Here is a 12,565-nt window from a genome sequence, read left to right as displayed (position 1 = left end):
AGGTAATTCCAGTTTTTACTATTTAGTATTTACCTCAATCTATGAAGTTATCTTGTTGAAGATTTTATTAATGTGTTGTGGTGGTGGCAAAATGCAGGGTTTTGGTGGGATGATGAGGTACTTAAGTTGCGTCAAAGGTCAAGTTGGTCAGGTCAAGTCGGGTCAGGTCAGCGTGGTCGAGCCATGGTCTTGTCTTCGGGAGATAGGAAGGTGGTCTGTTGGTTATATTGCAAGAGGTACTTAAGTGGCATCAAAGGTCAAGTTTGGTCAAGGTCGGGTCGGATCAGCATAGTCGAGCCATGGTCTTGTCTTCAAGAGATGGGAAGGTGGTCTGTTGGTTACATCACAAGCAGGACTGAATTGGCGTCAAAGGTCAAGTCCAGTCGGGGTCAGCATGGTCAAGCCATGGTCTTGTCTTCAAGAGATGGGATTGTTGGTTATATTACAAGTACTTAAGTGGCATCATAGGTCAAGTTTGGTCATGGTCAGGTCGGGTCGGGTCAGCATAGTCGAGCCATGGTCTTGTTTTCAAGAGATGGGAAGGTGTTTTGTTGGGGGTTGACCGAGGTCTTTTCTTGGGGGTCGGGTCGTGTCGTGTTCACCTCAACTGGTTCGAGTTGGTTGTGTCGTTTTATTAAGGGTTCAAGAATTGCGTTGTTTGTCTCTTTATGAAAAAATAAAGAATGTTACTATCAGGTTTTCATTGATTGGTTTTCGTACTTTTTCATTAAGCATTTTTTTTTTCATTTATGAATTTTCTGGATATGTTGGAATTGGAGCAATTTGCAATTTTTGTGTTTCTATGAAAGAACAAAGATCATATGGATTATAATTGTCATTTATCGTGTATTATTTATTCTTTTAATAAAATAATGATTGGAATTTATATGCAACTAACGCCAATTTTGTATGTGAAGGAAATAATAAATGCTTTGTAAAGTCCGTGTGGGATCCACACCGGTTTTTCCGCCAAGGATTCTTTCAAATCATAACTATATTTCCAACGGTCAAACCGTCAATTTTTCATGATGAAGTGTTATTTTTGATAAATTTTAACGGAAGGATTCAAAGAAAAAAAAAAGAAGCATAAAGTAAAAGGTATAAAAAAGTTTGGATTTTAAAGCACTCAACTCAATTTCTACATTTTCAGGTATCAAAGCATAGAGATTGCTGGGCGTGCAAAAAATTCAAATTCGAATCCATATTTGACTCCGAATTATTCGAAGATATGGATATCTAGATTTTTCGTATATCTGAAATTTTTTAATCAGATTCGGATAGTGATTTTGAAAATTTTCAAATATTCGGATATAATTATTAGAAATCTCATATATTTTGGATGATTTTTAGATGTTTTTAATTTTCAGATATTTTGAATAATTAGATTGTCAGAACTACATTTTATAAAATTCTTACATATAAATTTATTACTTATGACATAATATAAATCCTTTTATAAAGTCCACATACCGTGTATCCGTTTGGATATCCGAACAAAATTTTCAAATATCTGAATTTGAACACCCCTAGAGATGACAATAGCCAATGTTTAAGACTTTAAGTAATTCGGATATCTAATATATGCCTAATGTAAGACTAGATCAGGCCTATTAAGCATATGCATTTCGGTTCTTAGTTCATTTTCGGCTGAATTTGGGTTCGGTCAAGTCCAAGAAAAGCCGAATATGAAATATGAAATATTTTAATGTAAAAATTCACCTGCGGCCACCTGAGAGTAACCTGACCCAAAAAGGTCGAGGTCGGGTAACGTTAAATAAATCTTTGTTACTGTTAACTTTTTTTTATTTTCAGTAAAGTTCAATTTTGTTATGAATTCATCTCAACACGCTTTGATAAAATAGCATTTGAAATATATATAATAATTTGATGTTAATTTTTTTTTTCTCCAACTACCAAGCACGCAACAAAATTATCGAAAAGACATTGGATATGGCATATTAGACCTAGTTGATTTGTTAGAAACGTACAAGAGACAAAGTAGAACTTGGTAAATTCACTTTGAAGTAGTCATGGTGTTTGTTATTGTCGTCTTAGGATTAAATTATCCAAAAAAAATCTCAATAATAGTAATTTCTTATTTATATATTTAGTCCTACCTACAATTACCTAAATCAGTTTTTAATAAGATTTTAAAATTAACATTTTGGTTTAGTATACTGTTAAATAATCATACATCCAACATGTTTATAATTATTCTAACTAGTTTATACAATGTTCATAACAATTTTCATTAAATGGACATGTGAGATGATTTTATGTTTTTCGACCTGCTAACACGACTTCTAAAAAAAAGAAAAGAAGAGGTTTTTTATATTCATAGTTTGTTAAAACATCATGTTGTAAATAGGGCTGATAATTTAGACACGTACACGAATACATGATACGAACCTAGACGACCTTAGTAAGTATCGTATACGGTATTAACAGGTTTCGTGTACTAAACAAGTAGTTACGAATCGACTTGTTAATTTTCGTGTCTAAACAAGTAAAATACTCGTTAGTACCTGATTAGATTTTTTTATAACTAAAAATATAATAATATAATATTTATTGTACCCTAAATACTTAATCGTAATTCTTTTACTCCCATAACCAGTTGTCTCTTAAGGTACCCAAATCAAACTGTCTTCTTATTCGAGTACAGTTGTACGCACATGTTAACTTTAATTAATAATGTATTTGTTAGGAGATGCAAACAACTCTTATGGTGTCTTATCGTGTATAAATTGTGTTAACTGGTTCGTGCTCGTATTTGGGAAACTAATACGATAAGTTTTCGTACCGTATACAAGTATACATGTGTTCGATTTCGTATCTTATTGTCTTCATGTGTTATCTTCGTATCTTATCGTGTTCATGTGTTATCGTGTACGGTAGGGGTGGCAATCATGACCCAAACCCTTTCAAATAAGTCAGTTTGAGTTGTTTTAAAAATTAAATGAGTTGGTTTGAATAAAATGCTTTAACTAAGTCAAAATGAGTCATTTGAAATTTCATCATTTTATTTTCGGGTCAAAATGGGTCGACAAGTTCAAAGAAATTGATCGATGTGCGTTAGTGTCATAAAGAAATGTGACAGGTTTCAGATCGGAACGAGTTTTTGTACAAGACATGTTTCGTATCGGAACGAGTTTCAGATTGGAACGGGTTCGGTTCAGGTTTCAAGCCAACACGAGTTTTCACCCGTGATGGTTTGGGTTTTGGTTTTTTTTTGGTCGATTCCGAACTCGTTTTTGTCCGTTTTTTCAGTTTCGTTTTTGTTTGGTTTGAATTCTTTTAGTTTCGTTTTGATTGTAATTTTCGATTTCGATATTTTCGTTGATTTTTTTTTGGTTTCGGTTAGATTCTCGGTGGGTTTATATATATAATATATATATATATATATATATATATATATAAATGGAACTAGAACAGCGTAAGAAACATTTTAGCGTTTTTACTTTTTTTTGTTTATAATTTATATTTTGAGCTATAATTTTTTTGAATATTATTTTGAGGGTTTTTAATCTTAACAGAAAACCATAAAAAATTCAAAATAATAATAATAAAAAAATCATAACTTATTATATAGATAAAAAAACAAAAAATCTAAAAATACTAACATGTTTCTGCCGTTATTCTCGATCACAAAAAAAAAAAAACGCAAAACCCGGTCCGACCCTAACCTATTTCGACCCAAACCAAAACAACCTTTTTTTTAATTGACTCGTTCTGACCCAAACTCATTCTGACCCAAACTCGTTTTGGCCAATGACTCATTTCAACCCATGACTCGTTCGACCCAACCCAACCCATTTGCCACCTCTAATGTACGGGTATACACGATATGTTAGTAATATGTTATAACCAGTATTTTGAAAATTGGGTCAGATCGATCGGTTAAACTTGCAACCATTGGTCATTAGTGAAGTCATAGACTAATGATTTTAACACAATCGAACCAATCATTTCTGTGCGAATGAAGCAAAGACGCAACATTGTATCAATCCGACAGTTCTTTCCCTCTCAGTTTGTTAGTAGACTGTTATGAACGAACTAACCAAACCCGTTCAAAACTATCGACCATAGATAAAAATTTAATAAACGGAGTAAAATAAAACTTGAAGCTGATTATAAATTAAAAGAAATATTATTATATATAATAATTAAGAAGTTTGGCGACGCAATCACGTGATTGGTCGCCAAACTTCTTATTTGCTTTTAATTTGTTTTACATTTTCAAATTCGTGTCGGTTCGCCGCTGTAAAATACGGGTTTTTTTATCGTTAATATCGTCAAATGATTCCGGCTAAATTCGTCAGCTCGCCGTCACAATCCAAGGTTTTTTTCCACGTGAGTTATTTTATTCCGTCGATTCTGGAAGAATTCGCGTCAGATCAAGGCCACGACGCACATATATTTTTTGTTTTCGCCGTGATCTTTTTTATGTAATTATATTAATTTGTTGTATTTTGAGTGTGGACGAATTAGGTTATTGCTTTAATTTCAGAGTCGTAACCTGATACCAACCGAACCCGTGTCAGTTCACCACAACAACACATGGTTTTCTATGTACGATTTAGTCTCGACAACGTCGATTCCGGCTGAATTCGCGTTAGTTCTCAAGCACAACGTTTGACTTTTTTGGCAACTTTTTTTTGTCTCTTAGTTCCATAATCAACAGTTTTGTATCAGTTCAAAATTGCAATGCGCGTGTTTTTTTTGTTCTCCACATTTTTTAAAATTTTATGTTAAATTGTTGTATTTAAGAGTTGACGAATATATGGTTTGCTTTACTTTTGGGTCGTAACCACGTACCAACCGAAGTGTTATCGGTTCCTAACCGCAACACGTGTTTGTTATGTTAATTTGTTGTATTTTTGTGTTAACAAAGTTTTTTTATAGGGGGGGGGGGGGTTAATTGCTAGTTTCGTTACCTGGCACTTATCGAATTCACCTCAATTCGCAGACGCAGTGCAAGATTTGATAAGTTGTACGAGTACGACTGACGTCGACTGTCAATAACATCAACCCGGCGCAGCGCGCCAGGAATCTTCCTAGTTTGATATAATCGTATAATCATGACAAAGTTAAAATATTACGTCATTATATTTAAATTTTAAAAAAGAACATTCTTAGCTATATTAAACATCTTTTGATGTAAAATAAAATAAAGATAAAGAAGAAGAACGCGTACGACGATTTCTAAAAAGATGTCGTTCCTCGTCTCATTGAAAGCGAGTAGACACCCACCACAAGACATCATATCCCCCAACGTTCATATTATTTTAAAATACACCTTACAGATCCTTCTTCCATTAAATTAATAATATATTTTCAATCTTAGAAAAAGAGAGGAAAATACACTTTCCATAAAACCTCATGTATGTAATATTTATTTATCTCAATGGTGTAAATTATAAAAATAACATATTAAAAAATCATTAACAAATTAAAACACATCAAATTTATAAGAAAACTTATATAGATTTAGGTCGTAAACGAGCCAAGTCAGGTTGGTTATAGGCGTAAAGTTTAATGAGCCAGCTTGGTTCAATTTATTAATCTCAACAAACTAAAATGTCAAGTTGTAACTTGCTTCATAGAAAACTCAAGCCAAATGATCATTTTTAATAAGTTTTTAGCATTGTATCTTCTATTTTTTGTATCCATCACATAATTCCCGCCTCTCTCATACAAAATATTTGATGTCACGTATCGACTTCTAATGAAATATAGATTTTGATTTTCTTAAATAATAACCATAATTACAATTTCAATCGTCAATCTTGTGCGCCCGTTATGCCTCATGACTCGATTGAAAAAAATCTCACTTGAAATCAGTTTGTCAGTACACCAGCTAAGCACTAGCCATAAGGAAACAAATGAGTTTACCTTGACTCGTGTTTGGCTGGTGTGCTAACAAACTAATTTCAAATAAGATTTTTTTCCAATCGAGTCACACGAGGGTGCATGAGATTGATGATTAAAACCGTAATTGTGAAGTTTCTTATGAAAACAAAGCAAAAAGTATAAATATAAAAAATATAAATAATAATATTAAAACCCTAAACATACACAAGTCATAAGAATTCAAATACAGCTTGTAATAAGCTGTGTGTCAACCTTTAACCCATTTCAAATCCTATATAATAAACCTTCCACTCTCTCTCTAAAACCCAAAGAATTCAAAACATGCTTTCCACTCTCTCTCTTCTCCTCCTCCTCCTTCTCCTTCTCACCACCACCATCACCACCTCCCAGCCACCACCATCACCACCACCAGCTTCCGATGCCTGCAACGGCATCTTCCTATCCTACACCTACACCTCCGGATCCAAACTCCCACCGGACCAACCCACCAACCAACCTTACCGCTTCGAATCCACTCTCCGAATCCTCAACAACGCAGCAGAAGAGCTTAAATCTTGGAGGGTATTCGTCGGATTCCAACACGACGAGTACCTGGTTTCTGCTTCTAATGCTGTTGTGGCTGACGGGTCGGTTTCCATTCCGGGTCCGGTCGGAAACGGGACGGTGTTTGCCGGGTTTCCGAACGCGGATCTTAAGACGGCGATTGAGACCGCCGGTGATGTGAATCAGATGTCGGTTCGGGTCGATTTGGTGGGCACCCAGTTCGGAGTCGGGGCTCCGGATGTGCCCATGCCCAGGAATATCTCGCTGGAGAATGATGGGTTTGTTTGCCCTAGACCCACTATGCAAGGTATAATATAATAATAATAATAAGTTGATTTAAATAAATTTCCATTAGTTTTATAAAATGTTTTTATTATTATTATTTGATTGGATAATTGTGGGTTTTATTGATCGGAACTTAGTTGATAATTATGTGACCAGTTTATCCTAGGATTGTTGAAAATTATGTGACCAAAGTATTAGGGTATTTCATTTTATAAAGCTTATGCTCGGCTGGTGATTTGTTTTTTCAAGCTTGGTTCGGCTCCTTTATCATTTATATGTTTTTTTAATCAATTTAATATATTTTGAGAAAAATCTAAATGAGCCTAAATTTGGCTCGAGCTCGTGTAGTACCTTAAATATATGTAAAAGTTAAAAATACCCAAGGCTTGACGTGCCTAAACGAGCTTCCCATACAAGTCTTGGCTTGTTTTGAGCTTTTTATAGATCCAAGCTCGAGTAACTCGCGAGCGGCTTGGCTCGTTTGCACCCGTAAATGTTTTAGATTCTTTGAATTCTTGATATGTTTGTGACCAGTGAGTTTGATTTTAAAAAATTGTTTTATAATTTGGTGAACATAAGAGGGATTATTGTTCATCTGATCTATACTTGAAATGCTTGAAAGTCTAAACTTGCACGTTTGATCTTATTGAGTGGTATTTGAAAATGACTTATGATTAATGATGTAATAATCTCAATTATTTGACTATTTTCATTTAAGGGTTGTTATTATTTTAAAATGATTAACTTCATAATGTATGTATGATTTAATCAACGGGTTTTTAAACATTTTTGTTATTTACATTTGTGTGACCAATTCATTCCAGACTTTGAATTTCACTCGGTTTTTTGATCATCTTTCAGGAACACGCATTATGAACGTATGTTGTACCAAAGATCCAAATGCAGTAACCAATGATACCGTAGCGGACGAGTTTCTTCGCCGACAAACCGGTGATCTCACAATTATGTACGACGTGATCCGAACATACGAGTCAAGTTATTGGGCCCAAGTGACCGTCGAGAACCATAGCCCAATGGGCCGGCTCGATAACTGGAACCTAACCTGGGACTGGATGCGAGACGAGTTTATAAACGACATTAAAGGGGCCCACCCGTACACCCGCGACTCAACCCAATGCATATTCGGCCCGCAAGGCGCGTTTTACCAAAAACTGGATTTCTCGAATGTTTTGAACTGCGAAAGACGGCCAACGATAATCGATTTACCGCTAGAAATGACTAACAATACCAAATGGGGAATGATCCCGTTTTGTTGCCGAAACGGGACGATTTTGCCCCCGACTATGGACCCAAGCAAGTCGAAGTCGGCGTTTCAGTTAGAAGTCTATAAAATGCCCCCGGATTTGAACCGCTCTGAACTTGTTCCGCCTCAGAATTTCAAAATCAGTGGGCGATTGAACCCGGATTACAAATGTGGCCCGCCTGTTCGGGTCAGCCCAAGCGTGTTCCCCGACCCGAGTGGTTTGCCTGGCTCAACCGCGGTTTCCAGCTGGCAAGTGGTTTGTAATATTACTCAAGCAAAAGGCTCGAGCCCGCGGTGTTGTGTGTCGTTTTCTGCTTATTTTAACGAGTCGATTATCCCGTGCCCCACTTGCGCTTGTGGCTGCCCGAGTGGAACAGGTTCTCGAACGTGTAGTACGACTGCACCAGCGATGTTTCTTCCGGCTCAAGCTTTGCTTGTCCCGTTCGAGAACCGGACCGCACTCTCGACCGCGTGGGCTAGCATTCAACGCCGAACCGTCCCGAATCCGTTACCGTGTGGGGGACAACTGTGGGGTTAGTTTAAACTGGCATTTGTTAACCGATTACCGAGGCGGGTGGACCGCTAGAATCACGCTCTTCAACTGGGACGAGACGTCATTTGCAGATTGGTTTGTGGCAATGGAAATGGACAAATCTGCCCCTGGGTTTGAGAAGGCGTATTCATTTAACGCAAGTGCACTCGAGTTCAATGGGGTCAACGACACAATATTCATGCAGGGTCTGCCCGGGTTAAACTATTTGGTTGGGGAAGTTGACGGGAACAACCCGAAAAAGGACCCGAGAGTGCCTGGGAAACAACAGTCGGTGATCTCGTTCACTAAGAAGCTGACACCTGGCATCAATGTTGCGGGTGGTGATGGGTTTCCGACAAAGGTTTTCTTTAACGGTGAAGAGTGTGCGCTTCCGAGGGTTCTTCCGACTAGCGGTTCGTTCAGGGTGGTGTCTCGGGCGGTGGTTTCGGGTGTGGTCGCGTTCATCATCGTCGTGATGTTGATCTAGCATGAGTTGGTATGGGATTGATTTTTTTGTAGATTTGTTAATTTTTTGAACTGATTTAGTGTTGATTTTTGAACTATTTGTATAGGAATGTTGTAATATTGAATATGGTGGAGTTTTACAGAATTTAGTGTTTAAACCAGTTAGTTAGTTGCAGACATTCATTATGTTTTTGATAGAATATAGAACAAGAACATAATAATCAAATACTCAGTTTGAACACAAAAAAATTAGAAGGTGTTGAGGTGGTTTTGTAACACAACCTAAAATGCAAGTAGTTAACATAAATTTAGCAACTTATTGTTATTAAAATCAAGAAAATACTTAGTGGTTGGTATTGGGGTGTTTACGAGCCCGAGTGTTAAATAAAGCTAGTTTAGTTATCGAGTCTTGTATGAGAATCTCGTTTTGGCTTGTCAAGCCTTGTGTGCTTTCAAGTTTTATCTTATCTTGGACTTCTATGTATTAATTTCACATTGCACAGTCGAGTTTTGGCTCGTTTAAGGTTTATCTAAATATAAAAAAACAATAATAAACGAGTCGAGCCAAGCTGAAGTTGAGATTGAAAAAACATCTCACGAGTCAAGCTCGAGTTCTCGTATATCAAAACAATCTTAGCTGGAGCCTAGTCGTGCTTTAACTCAGCTCGACTCACATACACCTCTAGTCAAACAGGCAAATAAATAATATGTTCTTTTTAACCAGGCAGTGATTGACAATCTTATTTAAACAAATTGTGTTGCTCATATATAATTTAAATAGGGTTGGTTTAGGCAAATAGATGTGACTTAAAGTATTATATTTACTAAATTAATGTGGTTTCAAATTTCAATTCATTGCATCTTTTATCACGTTTCATTGTACTTTTTTAATTTCAATTTTAACCAACTCATCATACTTCTTTCCTTATATTATTTTTAAAACTTTTTCAATCATATTAGTAACTTAACATAAATCAAAGCAAATAGTGAAACATCACTCACAAAACTAATATTCAACTTGAACTTTGCACAAGCCACATGATGGTTGATAAATATCATATATAACATAAAATGATTAGTTTAAGTAAAAGAATATATAAACCGAAAAGTTTAAATTAAAAAGACAATAAAAAGTGAACGGTTGAGTCAATAAAATTGGATTGTTTTCAGAAAAAGAAACATGATTTGTTGTTGAAAATACTAGTTTGATAAATCAATGGCTTATATGATGAATGTTTATTAGAATCGGGGGCAAGAATTCACATATATCTATTTGGATACCCAGACAAAATTTTCGAATATCCGAATTTGAACACCCCTAGAGATGGCAATAACCAACGTTCAAGTAATCCAGATGTCTAATATTTAACGATTTTAATATAATACTAGATCAGGCTTGTTAAGCATATGCATTTCGGTTCTTAGTTCATTTTCGGCTGAATTTTGGTTCGATCAAGTCCAAGAAAGACGAAATATGAAATATTTTAATATAAAGGCATCACATTCAGTCTTGGTTCAACCTGAGACTAACCTAACCCTTATAGGTCAAGACCGAGCAACCCTAACTCAATATTTGTTAATGTTCGCTTTTTTATCTTCAATAAAACTCAATTTTGTTATGATTTCAACTAGACACGCTGTAACATCCCGGATTTTTCGTATTTGAAATTTGAATTCGTATTTGTTTACCCGGCTTGGGAATGTAATTCGAATCTTTATTATTTATAAAAGCTTAAATTTATTAGCATTTAGCTTGGTTAAACTTAATTTATATTCTTCTAACTTTCAAATTTGTCAAGCAACTCCTAAAATAACTTAAAACGGCTAAAAAACGTATTTATAAAAGTACATGAACTATTTTAGCCAATAATCAAAGTTGGGAAACCTCCTCACCACGCCGCGTCACGCGTGGAGAGAGTCCCATGTAGGCCACGTGACGTGGGCTACTATTAGTATCAGTTTGTGTTTTCGTTTGACTCTCTTATTCGCTTTCAATGCTAAATCGTGCATATTTTGTGTGACATTCCCCATTTTCGGGTCAATTTGTATTTGTTTTTATTGTGAAAACCGACCTGTTTTATATCCGGAACCTTTCAATAATATAGAAATGATGAATTTTATGTTACATATTTGTTTTATGCTTGTTGGATCTCAAAAATATCTTTTACAACCCTTAAAATGCCCCTAAAACTCTCAAAACGAACTTCAGGGCTAAAACTGCCAAAGTTGAAAAATCATATTTTTCCCTCCGCGACCTTAGTGCCTTGCTGAGGTCAAGGGCAGAGACCTTAGCGCCGCGCTAAGAGGCTTTGCAGCAGCAATAATGTTTTTTTGTTGTTGTTTTGTGTTTGTTTGACTCATTTTCTCCACCCATTTGCATGCAAACATTTGAATTAAACCCCATGCATGACCCATTCAACTTACCTTATAAATACAAGCCTATTCCCTTCATTTTTCCCTGCTCATTTCATCAAATCTCTCTCTTAATCTAAGATTTCTAAAGTTCTTATTCAAGTTTTTGGCAGTTTGACTTTCCAAAGTCAAGCTGCGTTTAATATTACATTCTAACTAACTTCCTAGTAATTAAAGCTTGTTGTTGCAACATATATATAATATATACCCATTGTTTTATTCGGCTTTCACTTCTCCGGTCACGGTCGGTTGAGGTGATACGCTACAAGGTAAAACTACACGGAGGACTCATTATAGTCCTTGATTATACTATATTTCCTTCAATGCTTACTACTCTAGTTTAATTATAAGTAGTTTAGTTTCTAATTCATCTTAAATGAGTTCCATGGTATTGGGTATGTGGTCACTAGCCTCGGTTTTATCCCGAGTTGAGAACCGAACCGAAACTGAAATCTTGTTTACAAGTTTTGTTTAAATAGTTAAATAAACATGTTATATGTAAGATTTGAATATTATAACTTCAAAAATCATTTTTATAGTTCTATGGTATTTGGGTATGTGGTAACCATCCTCGATCTTATTCCGAGTCAAGGACCGAACCAAAACCGAACTAAACCGAGTTCACTCGCTTAAGACACACATGTGTGTTTTGGGCCACCGAAACTCCTATTCTTCTTTGAAATTATATTTTAAACTAATTTTAATTATTTTCTCAACATACTTGGCATATCGGAATCCAACTTGATCTTATAACAAGTTTGGACTGGTAAAACCAAATACTCGCTTAACGAACGTTAAGGTTCTTCACAATAGAACTATATACTTGGTTAAGTCTTTTTGAATTTTATTGAATTATCTCATAACAGTTATCACTTTGGAAAGTTGACTTGAGTTTGGTTAATTATCAAGACTCGAACCGACAAATCCGAACACTCGTTTAACACCTCGTTTTGGTATTTATATAATAAAGGGTCTTGCAATAGTGCATTATAACACACATAATTACTTAACATAGGTTGAGTAATATTAATAAATAAAATACCTAGACCCGGTTTAGGGTAAACTTATTTTTCAAGAAACATTTATTTAATTTCTCAAATATTTACATTTTTAAACTCTAAACTTTATTTATCTACTTTACTTGTCATATATTTTACTTTAAACCCTTTCAAGACTACATACTAACTCAA

General features: G+C 35.3%; 1 pseudogene across 1 annotated transcript; it reads left to right on the top strand.

Moving 5' to 3' along the window:
- The first annotated feature begins 6,192 nt into the window (after positions 1-6,192).
- Positions 6,193-9,100, top strand: LOC143529603 (COBRA-like protein 7; annotated as a pseudogene). The gene is made up of 2 exons (XR_013134690.1): positions 6,193-6,724; positions 7,564-9,100. The product of XR_013134690.1 is annotated as a COBRA-like protein 7 (transcript).
- The last annotated feature ends 3,465 nt before the right edge of the window (positions 9,101-12,565 follow it).

The sequence above is a fragment of the Bidens hawaiensis genome, unplaced genomic scaffold, assembly GCF_021521415.1.
Source record: "Bidens hawaiensis isolate Kalapana, Puna unplaced genomic scaffold, B.hawaiensis_p1.1 tig00008580_1, whole genome shotgun sequence".
Taxonomy (NCBI): Eukaryota; Viridiplantae; Streptophyta; class Magnoliopsida; order Asterales; family Asteraceae; genus Bidens; species Bidens hawaiensis.
The sequence above is the reverse complement of the archived record's forward strand: the minus strand, read 5'-3'. Positions and strand labels throughout refer to the sequence as shown.